The 16,366-nt window shown below is 43.0% G+C and overlaps 1 long non-coding RNA gene across 1 annotated transcript in view; it reads left to right on the forward strand.

The window, feature by feature from the left end:
* Positions 1–16,366, forward strand: part of LOC309631598 — a 31,319-nt gene that overhangs the window by 2,899 nt on the left and 12,054 nt on the right. The window contains exon 2 of the long non-coding RNA XR_014246398.1: positions 293–16,353. This is a non-coding gene — a long non-coding RNA (uncharacterized lncRNA). The remainder of the gene's footprint in view (positions 1–292; positions 16,354–16,366) is intronic.

Raw genomic sequence — 16,366 nt, forward strand, 5'->3', positions numbered from 1 at the left:
CATGCTGGGGTTCCCTCTGCTTTCTGCCCCAGGGTCTTCTGTGATGTCATAGGAGCCCCCTTGGCCTGTATACAGGGCAGCCAGAGCTGAAGGGGTGCTAAAGCTCCTTGTGGGCCAGGAACCAGGGGACAAAAGCTCCAGAGTCAGCATTCAGAAATAATTCAGAGAGGCATATCCTGGGCTTCTCAGAAGGTCCCAAAGGAATCCATCTCCGTTGCCCCAGCATAATTTCACTATGGTGCCTTATCCTGGTTTTCTCCTTCCCTGCTTCATTCTCCCTGCTCTCTGACAGTGATGGAATGATGTCACATCAGAAGACCCTTCTCGGGCTTCCTTGATGACCCAGTGGTTAAGAATCCGCCTGCCAATGCAGGGGACACAGGTTTGAGCCCTGGTCCGGGAAAATCCCACGTGCTGCAGAACAACTAAGCCCACGAGCCACAACTACTGAGCCTGCGTGCCACAACTACTGAAGCCCACGTGCCTAGAGCCTGTGCTCTGCAACAAAAGAAGCCACCGCAACGAGAAGCCATGCACCACAACAAAGAGTAGCCCCCGCTCACCGCAACTAGAGAAAGCCCGCGCACAGCAACGAAGACCCAACGCAGCCAAAAATAAAATAAATAAATAAATAAATAAATAAATAAATAAATAAAAAAGAAGACCCTTCTCTTTGGAAGAGACCACCATTTTTCTTTTCTTCATACTGCCATTCAGTCATTCAAAAAATCTTACATAACATATATGAATGAACCTTTCTCAATTCATTTTGGTTTATTTTGAATTCCCAACAGACTTACATGGTCTCTGCTGCCTTAAAGCTCTGAACCTATTGATATTTGCAACTGAATAGACTAGAGTTATGTTTACGAACGTAGAGTCGGCCTGGACTCAGATAATCATTTTTTTTCTTCAGTCATTCAACAAACACTTATTGAATGCAGAGTAGATCCAGGTTTTGGTGCGGCCTAAACCTTATCAAATGTTAGGGTGTTCTTTGAAAAAGAGAATAGAAAAAAAATTTTAAAGTATTGGAAAGTTTCTGTGCAATTGAGAAGGCCTGAAGTTATTTTATTCTTCACTGACTTCATGGCCAGTCTATTCTTCACTACTTACTGTGTGTAGATACTGTTCTAGACTGTTCCAGGTGCCTAGAAACACCAGTGCAAAAACAAAGAAAACAAACAAAAAAACCTAAAAACCAAAAAACAGACAAAGCTTCTAGATGAGGTGTATGTTTTCAGAAACACCGAATTTGTGACTTGATAATTAATTTAAAAATAAAAAGGAAATATTCCTGGTAAATACTTATTTCCCTAAAAAAATTAGAGTATTGTTGAGAATATTAATATTATAGGTAGATCATACCTTAGCATGAGAACAATCCTCGGCTTCCTAGGACTCCATGCACCCTACCCCAAAGAATGTGAGTCCTCGCTGAAAAACTCCCTTTTTTTGCACACACCCAGCCATAGTCAGTAGGCTGCTTTGCTGTGAGGCTCTTGGTCCCTGGGACAACGTGGGTCCTGGGCATAGATGGGAAAGCCCTTCCCCAAGTTTGCCAGACCCCAGTCACAAGCATTTCCATGCAGTGCTATGTCAGCCTCCTTCTTGTCTCTGATTTTGGATTCCATATCCTTTCTCACTATTGTGTGATTATACGAATTACCCATCCAGATAACATGGAGATATATAATCACAGAAATAGGGGAGCCACACACACTCACATGACCTATGTTTGAAATGACAGTATGCCCTGATATTGTCTAGCTGTAAGTCTTGCACTACAGCAATTTATGATTCAATATAATAAAATATGATTCAATCAATATTCTCTCATTTGGTGTGTATGAGACCTTCCAAATGGAGACAGAACATTTCCCTGTGACCCTGGAGGCATCACGCATGTGTACCTCTGGATGGGTCTCTCATCCTCATTGCTAATGCGCCTCCTTTCTTTTTCACAGAAAGCACGGTCACGGGGGTAAGTGGTCTAGTCCTCCATGGCCTCATTGGAAAAAAAGGGAGGACTCTTATCCCCAAGGATATAGAGACCTGAGCACGGATAGTGGGGTTCCCAATGTAAACAATTCTTCAAATTCCAATGACTTTGACCTTGAGACTGAAAACATTCTGGATATCAGGTAGTTCTTTTTAAATGAAAAGATCACTGTTGGCTGATAGTCAATTATCCAGAGTTTAGGCAAAGGGAAAAAAACTAGTAAAATTTTGAGCAGAGAAGTCACAAAAGTACCAGGACTGCCATGAGAATATTTCTTAGTCTACAGAAATATGAAAAATTTTAACAGCGTCCAAATAAGGAATTTTATTATGCAGAGAAGAAAAAATTTCCTTACTAAAAGGCAGGGAAAAAGCGTAGAGACATAAGATTTCTTTTTAAAGCAGACTTACTAATTCTTCCTGTTCTGAGCTGTTCAACTTTATATGTATTATTGACTTGTTCCTGTGGGAAGGGCTGTGGCAGCTGAGCTCTGCAGCTCAAGCATGTGTCAAGGACAGTGACATCACTGAGTTACTGAGAGCCCAAGTCTTTGTTTTGGCCGGGCCTCGAGGCTTGTGGGAGCTTAGTTCCCAGACCAGGGGTCGAGCCCAGGCACACCACGGCAGTGAAAGTGCTGAGTCCTAACCACTGGACGGCCAAGGATTTCCCAAGAGCCCAAGTTCTGTTTCCCCAAAACAAAACTGGATGACATGAGCTTCTGTCCAGGACCGGAAAGGGTCACCAGGCTCTTCTTCTGTGTGGCTCTTTATCTTCTGTGGGCTGGTGAGTACAGGTGGGCTCCCGTCCCTGGAATTCTCAAGACCTCAATACTAGCCTTCCTCTTGGGATGACATCAGCTCTGTCTATTACAGGACCTGTGGAGGCCGGGATCACCCAGGAACCAAGATACAAGATCACGGTGACAGGAGAGACAGTGACTCTGGAATGTCACCAGACTGATAGCCATGACTATATGTACTGGTACCGACAAGACCTGGGACATGGGCTGAGGCTGATCCATTACTCCTATGGTGTTGGCATCATTGAGAAAGGAGAAATCCCTGACGGGTACAACGTCTCGAGATCAAAAACAGAGGATTTCCCCCTGACCCTGGAGTCTGTTATCCCCTCCCGGACATCTGTGTACTTCTGTGCCAGCAGTGACTCCACAGCACCACACAGCTGCTTCCTCTCTGCACATAAAGCGTAGCTAGAAAGACTGAGGGTCGCCTGCACACGTGAGGTCTGGCCCAAACCCTCAGAAGCCCCTGTCTCCATCAAAGGCACAGAGTTCTTGCCAGCATGGGGGCTGGACGGCAGTGGGCAGTGTGACTCTCAGTGCTGAAGTCTGCCCCATGCCAGTCTTAGCCGGACTGCAGGTCAACTCGACACTATAGCTAGCTGGTTCTCTCTTCTGAGGTCCCCTCTGCTTGCAGAAAGGAAAACGCATCTTTAGTTGAGATACGTGAAGATCCCCTTGATAATCTCGAAGGCCCACATCTTTCTCTCCCCTGTGAGCTTTGTGACGTCTTCATCTACTGCGTACCCCATCCTCTACTATCCTTCACCTTACAAGTCAGAAACCTTCACTCACTGGGACTTCCCTGGTGGTCCAGAGGTTAAGAATCTGCCTTCTAATGCAAGGGATACGGGTTCAATCTCTGGTCGGGGAACTAAGATCCCACATGCCGCGGAGCAACTAAGCCTGTGCGTCACAGCTAGAGAGCCCATGCGCCGTAACGAAAGATCCCACATGCTGCAACCAAGACATGACGCAACCAGAAATAAATAAATACATATTAAAGAAAAAAAGAAATTTTCACTCACATGGTCTCTGCTCCTGGCTGCCTTTCTTCTACTGGGCAATAGCCCTACAAGGGCCTATAAGATTTGCCTTCTGTCTGTCCCTCACTATCGTCTTGCACAAGTTTCCCCTGACTTTCCCTGCTCCAGCCACATGCATCCACATTTAGTTTTTTCCTCTTCTGTGCCACGTTCTTTGCCATCCTAAGGCTATTTCTATAGGCTATTTCTCTCTCACTAAACATATATCCCTCCCTCTTCTTTCTAACTCTCTACTTCATTCTTTACATGAAAATCTATTTCAGGTATACTTAATCAATTGTGAAGAGCAAAATTAAATTTTACTAGGAGAAATTAAGAAAAAATATTCTGGGGCATTCATCTGAGGAAGGGTTTTTTTTTTTTTTTAAATGGAGACACAAAAGAACACAAACTACCAAGAAAATATTTATAATGTGAGTTGCATTCAATTAAACTCTTGTACATCAGAACACACTGTAAAAAATGAAAAGGTAAGCCACAGACTGGGAAAAGACATGAAGACTGCAGACAGATGATAAAGAATCAGTGTGACAGAGACCGTTCGTGCTCACCAAATTCCTGTGGCTCCGATGTGATTCCAACATCACTATAGTTGGAGGATTGGGAACCTAAGACTAGGTTCTAAGCAATGGGATGTGCGTGAAAATTATGTAAGCCAGTTTCAAGCCATGCCCTTTATAATGTTCTGTGGCACTTTGATGGGGTCTCCAAGTATCCTCCCATTTGGAGATTTGCTAAAAGGACTCACGGGATATGGCATAGAGTTGTAGTCATGGCTAAGATTTATTAGTGACCAAGGAGATATTCAGTGGCAGATCGTAAGGGAAAAAGACATGGAGTCTGGAAGAATCCATCCGTACACAGGCTTCCTTACGCTGTCTTCCTCCTGGGAGGGCTCACACAGAGCTCACACTTCCCCCAGCAAGAAAAATGCAGCAACGTGCGTATGATATTTCTGCCAAGGGAGCCCACCGAGGACTCAGTGCCCAAGGTTTTACTGGGAGCTGATCCCATAGGCACCCACTGCCTATCACGAATGGAAAATCTAGTCTCCCAGAAGGAAGTCCAGTGTTCAGCGTAAACTATGTCGTTCACACCAATGGTCCAGGCACCGTGAAATACTCTTCTCAAGAAAACTTTCTATCAATATAGATAGCTGTTCACCAGCCAAGTTCCCAGATGCCAGCCAAAGGCCAGACTTGCAAGCAGGCTTTCTAGACACAGCAGTCTCAGACCTGCTGTATTAGCTTCTTTCTGCATGGGCACGCTTCAACTCTCTTTTGCCATGCTTTGGGGAACTTGGAAGGTCCCCAGTAGAGGCTGGCTAATTAAACGGTGGAAGCAGCCTGCCTCCCTGGATCATAATTTGCTGGACAACCACAGAAAGAAGCTGTTCATGCCACACTGGACTGCATGGTCATGGGGAAGAGAATGTTCTAGAGTTAAACCACTGGGATTTTAAGGTTTGTTTTATTTTCTGTAGCATAGCTGACCTTGTCTATTGGAGTTAGTATCGAAAATGAATAAATAATTCTTATTACTTAATAAGGAAAAGACGACCCAGTAAAAATGGCAGTACTTAATCTAGGTAATTCTAGGTAACATGAATTCTCACTAAACATGTGAATACATTCGCAACCTTACTTAGAGTCAAACTATTGCAAACTGAAACAGTAAGTTACGACCTCAAACTTACCAGACTGGAAAATTTTCAAAAGAGTGATAGTCTGAAATTTGAGTAAAAGTACCGATTACTGGAAACTCTCTTACACTAGAAAAGAAAATTACAGGGCTTCCCTGGTGGCACAGTGGTTAAGAATCCGCCTGCCAATGCAGAGGACACAGGTTCAAGCCCTGGTCTGGGAAGATCCCACATGCCGCGGAACAACTAAGCCCGTGCGCTACAACTACTGAGCCTGCACTCTAGACCCCGCGAGCCATAACTACTGAGCCTGTGTGCATTAACTACTGAAGCCTGCGTGCCTAGAGTCTGTGCTCCGCAACAAGAGAAGCCACCGCAATGAGAAGCCCGCGCACCGCAACGAAGAGTAGCCCCCGCTCGCCGCAACCAGAGAAAAGCCTGTGCGCAGCGACGAAGACCCAACACAGCCAAAAATAAAATAAATGAAAGAAAATTACAGCTATATCAGAGAACATTTTGTGGGATATACTCTGACAACAGCACTTCTGGATAAATTACCAAAATACTCAAATTACTTAGGTTCCTTTCACTGTCTTTATATAACAGCCTCACAGGACCATTTTCTCTGTGTCAAGAGAGGCTGAGTGTTCTAAAGGATAGTCAAACACTCACAAACTTTGGGAAGTTGACTGAGTGGAAATGGAGGAAAAGTAGTATTTATCCCAAGTTGTAGTTGGACAGTATGTATTAGCATAATGAGGAAACAGGAGGAACAGAAGGAGCCGGGAGGACCTACCTTCACAAACACTGCCTGGTGTCAGCCCCAGTTCTAGTGCAAATAGTGTACAAGTTGCACCAGGCTCCCTGGGCCATTGGATGAAGGGCCTCAGTGACCCCAAGCCACCGGCCATCGGAAGGCATTGGTTTTGGATGGAGAAGCAGATGGGGATTTTTTTGTATTTAATTAAATAACTAATTAATTAAATTATTTATGTATGTATTTATTTATTGAAGCATAGTTGATTTACAATGTTGTATTAGTTTCTGGTGTACAGCAAAGTGATTCAGTTACATATGTATGTTCTTTTTCATGTTGTTTTCCCTTATGGTTTATTACAAGATATTGAATATAGTGTCCTGTACTATACAGTAGGACCGTGTTGTTTATCCTTTCTATATACAATAGTTTGAGTCTGCTAATCCCAGACTCCCAATCTATCCCTCCTCTACCCACCCTCCCCCTTGGCAACCACAAGTCTGTTTTCTATGTCTGTGAGTCTGTTTCTGTTTTGTCAATAAGTTCATTTGTGTCATATTTTAGATTCCACATATAATTGATATCATATGGTATTTGTCTTTCTCTTTCTGACTTATTCACTTAGTATGATAATCTCTAGGTCCATCCATGTTGCTGCAAATGGCATTATTTCATTCTTTCTTAATGGCTGAGTAGTATTCCATTGTGTATATGCACCACATCTTCTTTATTCATTCATCTGTCAATGGACATTTAGGTTAATTCCATGTCTTGGCTATTGTAAATAGTGCTGCTATGAACATAGGGGCCCATGTATATTTTTGAATTATAGTTTTGTCTGGGTATATGCCCAGAAGTGGGATTGCTGGATCATATGGCAACTCTATTTTTAGTTTATTGAAGAACCTCCATACTGTTTTCCATAATGGCTGCACCAATTTACATTCTCACCAACAGTGTAGGAGGGTTCTCTTTTCTCCACACTCTCTTCAGCATTTGTTATTTGTAGACTATTTAATGATGGCCGTTCTGACCAGTGTGAGGTAGTACCTCATTGTAGTTTTGATTTACATTTCTGTAATAATTAGTGATGTTGAACATCTTTTCATATGCCTATTGGCCATCTCTATGTCTTCTTTGGAGAAATGGCTATTTAGGACTTCTGCCCATTTTTTGATTTGTTTGTTTGGTTTTTGTTATTGAGTTGTATGAGCTATTTGTATATTTTGGAAATTAAGAGCTTGTCAATCGCATCATTTGCAAATATTTTCTCCCAGTCCGTAGGTTGTCTTTACATTTTGTTTATGGTTTCCTTTGCTGTGCAAAAGCTTATAAGTTGGTTTTTTGTTTGTTTGTTTGTTTTTAGGTAAGAAGTGGATTTATTTAGGGAGAAACACACTCCACAGACAGAGTGTGGGCCATCTCAGGAGGTGAGAAAATGCCAAAAGCTTATAAGTTTGATTAGGTCCCATTTGTTTATTTTTGCTTTTATTTCTATTGCCTTGGGAGACTGACATAAGAAAACTTTGGTACAATTTATGTCAGAGAATGTTTTGCCTATGTTCTCTTCTAGGAGTTTTATGGTGTCATGTCCTACATTTAAATCTTTAAGCCATTTTGGGTTTATTTATTTATTTTGGGGGAGGTTGAATTTTTTTTAAAATTTATTTATTTAATTTATTTATTTTTGGCTGTGTTGGGTCTTTGTTGTTGCGCACAGGCTTTCCCTAGTTGTGGCGAGCAGGGGCTACTCTTTGTTGAGGTGCACAGGCCTCTCATTGTGGTGGCTTCTCTTGTTGCAGAGCACAGGCTCTAGGTGCCTGGGCTTCAGTAGTTGTGGCACGTAGGTTCAGTAGTTTTGGCTCGCAGGCTCTAGAGTGCAAGCTCAGTAGTTGTGGTGCATGGGCTTAGTTGCTCTGCGGCATGTGGGATCTTCCCAGACCAGGGCTCAAACCCATGTCCCCTGCATTGGCAGGCAGATTCTTAACCACTGTGCCACCAGGGAAGCCCTTGAGTTTATTTTTGTGTATGGAGTGAGGGTATGTTCTAACTTCATTGGTTTACATGTAGCTGTCCAGATTTCCCAACACCACTTGCTGAAGAGACTGTCTTTTCTCCGTTGGATATTCTTCCCTCCTTTGTCGAAGACTAATTGACTGTAGGTGTGCGTGTTTATTTCTGGTCTCTCTATTCTGATCCATTGATCCATTTATCTGTTTTGTTGCTGATACCATGCTGTTTTTATTACTATAGCTTTGTGGTATTGTCTGAAGTCTGGGAGGGTTATGCCTCCTGCTTTGTTCTTTTTTCTCAGGATTGCTTTGGCAATTCTGGGTCTTTTGTGTTTCCATACGAATTTTAGGATTATTTGTTCTAGTTCTATGAAAAATGTCATGGGTAATTTGATAGGGATCACATTAAATTTGTAGATGTTTTTGAAACAGGGCTTAGTTCTGCCTTAGAAATTGAGGCAGGAAAAGTGCAACTTCATCCTTGCATCCAGCATCTGGTTTGCAGATGTGAGTGGCCAGTGGAATGTGAGGAATTAAATGGAGACTCTTCTTCCCTTATGGATGCAGGTGGGTTCTGCTTAGCAGTGAACCTGTACCGTAAAAACGGAGCAAATCACCGAGTGGAGAATCTTCTGACCCTGCTGGGGGTGTAGACAAAGAAGAGCCAGGAGCCGGCCGAATTCTCAGGGACCCATGAGATTGAAAACATCTGCCTTGGGAGACCATCAGAGAAACTCTAGATATACACCTGTACCCCAAACTTAACCCCCACTAGTTGTGTGTCCTAGATGCTGTATAGGATGATGTAAGGGAAATGCAGGGGAGGAGAGTAGATAATTCTAGACCTTGTCTAGGCTAGTCTCAAATTACTGGCTAAGACACTGCAAATATCCTTAATAAGTATCAGATCTCCCAGAACTCCTGCCTTTCCTCCCTTGAGCAGTAAGATGCCCCATCCCTGCCTGGATTTTGTTTTGGATTTGTTCAGTGCTGCCCAGGAAGCAGGTGAGGCCCGGGAACGCAGCAGGGATTTCTCCTCTGGAATGGGCAAGCCTCAACTGCAAGCATTTTGTATGTAGCCTGATCAGCCCTGTCTCCTGCCACCCTGAACGCTGCCATCGCTCAGAACTTTTAACCCCTGGGCACAAGGATGGGACAAGTAGTGACACCTCAAAGTGAAGAAACTTCCTATCATGGGATGATTAACTGGTACCAACATAAGTTGGACTCAGACCAGCAGCTTTTCTATCTCAATAATAGAGAATTTACGAGGGAAACGGATGGTTCTGATAGTTCTACATCTGTGGGTCTTAACTTGATAGCGTTGGCATGTAAGCCCTACATTGTGGGTATTCAGAAGATTATCTCTGAGAACACGACTCTACTGTTTCCACCTCTCTGACACACATTTCCTTGTTTTCGTGTTTCATACCAACTCTTGGGGCCTTCTCCAGTCCTCTAACCCTTTCTACCTCACCACTCAGACAATGAAAAGAAATGTTTCAGAACAAATGTTGACCTGTTAAAAAAAAAAAGTCAGATACTAACCAGTGAAATTCAATTGTATGTTATGCTATGTTTTTTAAGATTCCAGAAGGTCAGTTCAATTTTGTATTTACTGTTACTGTATCCATCCTGGTATTTTCAGGGATAAGAGAGTTCTCTGAATGCATCATGCAGATGAGTGAAAGCAAAGAGGGAACTGGTCTTTGACCTTCAGACAGAATAAAAGCTTCCAGCTCAAATCTACACTCAGGGCATCATTTTATCCCTCTACCTTCAATTGTGTCAGTTAGTTCACTGTGCTTCTAGGATAAAGCGGTGGCAATTACTCCGGCTTTACCTTGTCTAAGCTCATCTGATTGGGAAAATAGAGAACCTGGTAAAAGAGACACCTCCAAAGAAAAGGATAATTACAGATAACACAAAAAGGTTATTAACTGATATGTCAAACGTGAGTCGCCTTTGACACATCCAAGTAGAAACATCCAGCAGAGAGTTAGAAGATGGTGATGGGAGATCCAATCACTCAGCCCTGGAACGATGTGTGAGGACAGTTGGATGAATTCACATGCAGTCTATGAACATGTTCAACAAACGTCTAGATACGTTTTAGTTAATAACAGTTGGTTTCTAAGACGATGGGCATTTGCAGAGACAGTGATGTCACCATGGGAATTGCCAGTGGGGACAAGGACGCCCCTCCTCCTCTGCTCATGCTCACAAGGACCCTGAGCTGGTGAACCTCCCACTGCCGCCCTGACCCTGCCATGGGCTCCAGGCTCCTCTGCTGAGCGAAACCCTCTGTCTCCTGGTGGGGGGCATAATTGTTACATAACGTACAATTGTAAGTCCTGAGAACACCAAGCTCTCTCTGCGTTTTCTCTTTCCAGTGATTATTTCAATCATCTCCTCTTTCCATTTTCAAATTCTGTCTTTTCCTGATACAGAACTCACAGAAGGTGGAGTCGCCCAATCCCCCAGGCACAAGATCACAGAGAAAAGACAGGCCATGGCTTGGTGATGTGATCCTATTTCAGGCCACAGTATCCTTTACAAGGGGTCTGGAGCTACTGATTCTCTTTGAGGAAGAGGCTGAAATAAATGTTTTGTAGTTGCCTCAGAATCGATTTTCTGCAGAGAGGCCCCAAGGAACAGACTCCACTCTCAAGATCCAGCCTGCAGAGCTGGGCGACTCGGCTGTGTGTTTCTGTGGCAGCAGCTTGGCCACAGCCTTGCAGAGACCCTTCCTGCCTGTGCACAAACTTCATGATTCTCCCTCTCTGTGTTGCTCACGGCGGCTCCAGACAGCCCTCCCCTTACTCCTCATTATGCAAGGGGAAGAAGTGGGTTTGCAGAGATAAGCTGTGATGCATATAAATGGAGGACACACATTATCTCTTAAAACATGAGAGCCGAAATTGTTGTTTGAAAATAATTATGACTCAGGGATTAGAAGTGTTCTGTGGTGAAAACTCAAGAATCCCAAACTGAAAGTACTTGTCACAGACTCAGCCCTCGGGGGCTAGTGATGGTTTTTCTCCTATAAAAATATGCAGTCACAAAACATCTCCAATAAACTTGAATAATACAGATGGCGATTCTATGAGTGTAGCAAACAGCAGGCTCGCTGATGTTTTTTTCACCATCTGAATGATTCAAGTTGATTTCCTTCTCTCTCTGCTTTTACTTAGGAAGTTTTAGGCAACAAAGTCTCAACACAGAGTATGTGGTTGGAAAACACCTTTTTCCAATTTTTATGGAAATGTGTTGATAATAATGATGTTGGTGGTGGTGATGATAATTTTAGCTATTTTATTCAGCCCTTTTCCAACCTCAAAGAAATATACACAAATGGGTATCCTGGCAACCAGTCTCAAATCTTAGCTCAAAACAAATTCTTACTCTGGAGTTTGTTACTGTAACCAACACAGCTGAACACTGCATGTTGAGGATATTTCCAGCTGTTTGCCTTAGTACATTAAAATAGTTCCTTAGTACATTAAAATATTCCTTAGTAAGAACTTCTAAAACAATCAATTACCCCCGATCCAATTGCTCCCTCTGATAATGTATCCTCTACCCTAACTTCTGCCTGGATTCTCTAAGATAATTCTAGAAATCTTTCTGAAGCATTGGTTGGAACTATTTGGAAAGCAGCTTACTGAGATTCTCCTAAAGGCATGCTCACTGCCCCTCAGTCTCTGCTGGTTTCACTTCTCTCTTTAACCAACCAAGACTGCAAGTCATAATATACGTCCATTCACTCAAAGCATATCTCCTCGACTGCTCTGCCCATATCTTGATCCAGCTGACTTGTCTGATGAAACCTCAGTCATTGATGACCATCTCCTCACCAGCATTTTTATTTGGTTCTTTTTCCAATCTCCTATGTCACTAATTCTCTAATGACATTTTCCAAGATTATATCTTATCTCTTTAAACATAGGAGACAGAGTTGTTTTAGGGTGTGTCTGGTAATTTTCACATCTGAGATCTTTGTGGGACTATTTTTGTTGATTTTCTTTCTCTGCTGCTTCTCAGTCATGATGTTTGTATTTTTATGGTGTTTGTATTTCTCTTCATGAATCTGTTTATCTTTGACTTTGTGCCAGGCACTAGATTTGTAGGAATAATTTTCATCTAAGATGGACAGATCATCGACCAGAGAAACTTTTGCTTCTGCCAACTGTGTGGGGTATAAACAGTCCGGGGCTACCTGATTTGGAATTCAAGGTTTGAGGTGTCCTGGATCACCAAGAGAGAACGTTGAGTTTCTCAACGTCCCACATTTGGTACATTCTGGTCTTTTACTGTTGTCCCCCTGGACTGTAGGTCAGTTTCACGAGCACTGAGTCAGGGAAGGCAAATGTCCTTAAGGGCAAGAGGACCGCTATGCTCCCCTCCTTAGATGCTCACCTCTCCAAGATTCCAGCCAAGAATCCCTCACTATATTTTAGACTTTAATTAACTGAAGTTTTTGATGTTTTTTTTAACCCAACTATTTAGACAACAAAGAAGGGTTAACTTGAGTGCTCTCATTTATAATTACTGGAATTAAAGTCAAAAGAATTTTATTTGGAATTTTAAATAAAAAACCAATTAATGTTAGATTCTTAGTCTGAGATTTCTTTGATATTTAACTTAAACGACATAGAGATGTTACACTTGAACTTTAATTTCAACCAAAGTATTTCTTTTAAAAACTTAAAGGGTATTTATAATCAAATTGAGACATCTATTTGTTTTTGTCATTTTTATTATTGGAGTTTTAAATTTTTCTTTTTTTTTTTTTTTACTTTCATTGCATAACCTCTGATGTTCCATTGGACCATGTGGCAGGATGGGAAATGAAATAGGAAGTGACTATGTAGACTTGATCACAGAGTACAGAACGGACTTGGAATGTGTTTAATTGCTATGCTGTCAGGACACATCTGTGCTGTTTTTCTGCGAGTATCCTCAAGGAGCAATTGTTGGAATTGGGAAGAATAACTGACGTGTCTATCTTTCTTCTCCCCTTAAGCCCAGTTTCCTAGGACAACACTTTATTTGACATTTCCCATTTTCGGGGACTTCCCTAAAGTAATCCTCCTGTTCTAATCTTCCTATTCCTTGCTGAATCTTCTCTATGGGAAGGGAAATAGATTGTCTTACTTAATCTCTTTATCTTCTTTAGTCTCTCATCTTCTTGCCTTGTTCCTGGCTACAGAGAAAAGAGATAGATTCTTTGGTGTTTTCTCAACATGCACTAAGAATAGTGGAGAACTTTCTTATCCATAGAGGGTCGGCCTGTAGTTTGGAGGGGAGAGAAAGTGAGTTAAATTCTGATTCAGCATAGTGTTAACCAGCCCATTTGGTTTCACATCTGAGCCCTGTTATTTACCAATATCAAAACTGATGTTATTATCTCTGCCTGACTCTGATGTCTAACTCACAGGTGGTTCCGTCTTAAGCCATAATAAGTCAATATTATTTATTGACCCTCTAACACCAACAAATCATAATACCCACACCCCCTGTACTCAATGGAACAACACACAACCCCCCTTATGTGCTGGGCAGACAGCATATTTGTGTTGCTTCTGCCCACCGGCCACTAGGAGACACTGTGGCTTCATTGTCATCTAGCATCTATGTGGCCTGGAAGGATGGCATTAAGGGAAACCATAGGGTTGGGTTTAGAGTTAGGGAGTTGCAGGTGTCTTGAATAATGGCTGAGAATGAAGGAAATAGAGACCAACCCTTCTTCCTCTGCTGTGTAGGTGGGTTTTGCTCTGACTGGAGCTCTGAGCCGGCTTTGAATGGTAGGTATGCTTGCAGTGGGCATTCCTCCAAGTTTGCTTAAGACATGGCTGCACAAGGAGCTGGGTGGTGAAGCTTGCACGTTCTGGGTTGGGAAGAGCAGAGAAGCAGTTTGAGGGTCAGAGCAGCCTAGTGAGCCTGAACCAAACCAGCCCAGGCCAGCCCACCGGCTCTGCTGTACTTAGAGGGTAGGGCCGGGAGAACAGCAGGTGCTACCCTGGACCTCATCAGAGGGACCCTGGCCCCAGGGAGCTGACAACCACAGTGATACCACCAGCAAATCCATGTGTCAGGCAGGGACTGGGGCGGATCAGAACAACAGAATTTCTCCCCAAGAACTTTTGCTCTCAGCAGGAAGATGCACGATGGAGTTTTGTCAGACTCCGATGTGTCTCTTGGAAGCAGATGTGGTCTGGCAGAGATAAGAAGTCTTTTGCCTGGGCTTCCCTTGGCCTGATTTCAAGTTCTTACTGTGTGATTAAACCTCAGTCTCCCCCTTGTATCTGGTATCTAGCTACGGCCTCTTTCACTCATGAGTCCCAAGGATACTGTAATTTATTAGATTCTTATTGCTGCTCTAACAAATTTCCGCACATTTTGTGGCTTAAAACAATACAAGTTTATTATCTTACAGTTTTGAAGGTCAGAAGTCCAAAATGGGTCTAAGTGGGTTAAAACAAGGTGTCAGCCCGGCTGCCTTCCTCTGGAGGCTGGAGGGGAGAATCTGTTTTCTTGCTTTTTTCAGCTTCTAGAGGCCACCAAGATTTCTCCACCAGTGGGCCCTTCCATCTTCAAAGCCAACAATGATGGATCCAGTCTTTTCTCATGCTGCATCGCTGTAACCCTGACTCTTCTTTCTTCTTCCACATTTTAGGGCCCTTGTGATTACATTGGGCCCACCTGGAAAATCCAGTCTAGCCTCCCTATATTAAGGTCAGCTGATTAGCAACCTTAATTCCATTTAGAACCTGAATTCCTTCCCCCTTGATACGCAATGTGACACATCCACAGTTCCAGGGATCAGGCATGGAGTTCTTTGTGGAGTCATCGTTCTATCTACCATGCCTATAGGTACCTGGTAACGAGGAAGGAACAAACAATGGCCTTTTATAAAAATACAATAACGGCCTCAGTTTTACATTCAGGGTCCAACAGAAACCCAGGGGATGGAACCCACGAGGGAAACAGGCACCTCTGGTAACAAAATCCAGCCTGTAAACTATCTTCTCTTTAAAATTGGCATGTGCTCCTCGGGTTCAGAAGACTCAACAGTATGTCTCTGTGCTAATCACAAAATATGGATTTGAACTGGTCCTTCTTCCTGGTCAACAAATAACTTGCTTGAACAACCCAGTAAACAGAAAGCTTCCCTCAGCTTTTCATAACCTCAACCGTGAGAGGGAGTGGGTTTGTGGCAGCAGACCCCTTTTATAGGGAAAGGGCCCAGTGTTCATTTAAAAACATTGAGCTTTTCTAGGAGTTAGAATACAATTTAAATCAACTATAGAGAATTTGATTTGCAAGGAGAACATGAAAATCCTCTGCTTATTTCATGGTGGGGATAGAGAAATGAGGGAAATTCTATGCTATGGGCTTTGAGAATTTAATAGTGCTCAAGGATAAATGAACCCAGAAAGGTCTTTCACTGCAAAAAAAAAAAGAGCTTTCAAATTGAATCAGTTCTCCAGGCATCAGTTCGGTCCCTGAAGCCCTAACAATGCAGTTGCTATTCTTGTTTTTCCTGGAGAGCCCAGAGCCCACCTCCTAACTGATGGATGATTTGGAGTGTGATATGACCAGGAGCATCTAGCCACCAGTGAGAGGAATATGAGGGTTCACAGAGAAGCTGGCTTGCAACGAGACAATGAATTCATCTTTAAATACTTGGAGTTTGAGGTTCAAACGGAAATAGTTGGCAGGCTCTAGCTAAGAGATTGTATAGAGAAGGCAGTATGAATTGATAATATCAAAACTTCTGCAGGGAGCCTCTGGATGGGTAAATCTCTATCTTAGATCAATTGTAATTGAGTTCAGTCCCTCCTGATTCCTCTCCTGGAGATGCGGACTTCTTCTCTGAAGGGAGCTTCTGAGTTGTGGCCTGGGGGGAGGGGGCGGGGGTTGGCTCATTCAGTGGTGTCACTGACAAACACATTTGTGGGGATAAGCCGTCCCAAATGCACTTCTCTGCTCGTTTGCACAGGGGCCCCGGTCTGGACAATTCCACATTGTTCTCATCCTGCCATGGGCATCCGAGCCCTGTGCTGTGTGGCCCTTTGTCTCCTGCAAGTAGGTGAGTCCTCGGA

The sequence above is a fragment of the Balaenoptera borealis genome, assembly GCF_965194805.1.
Source record: "Balaenoptera borealis genome assembly, chromosome: 7".
In the NCBI taxonomy this organism is placed as follows: Eukaryota; Metazoa; Chordata; class Mammalia; order Artiodactyla; family Balaenopteridae; genus Balaenoptera; species Balaenoptera borealis.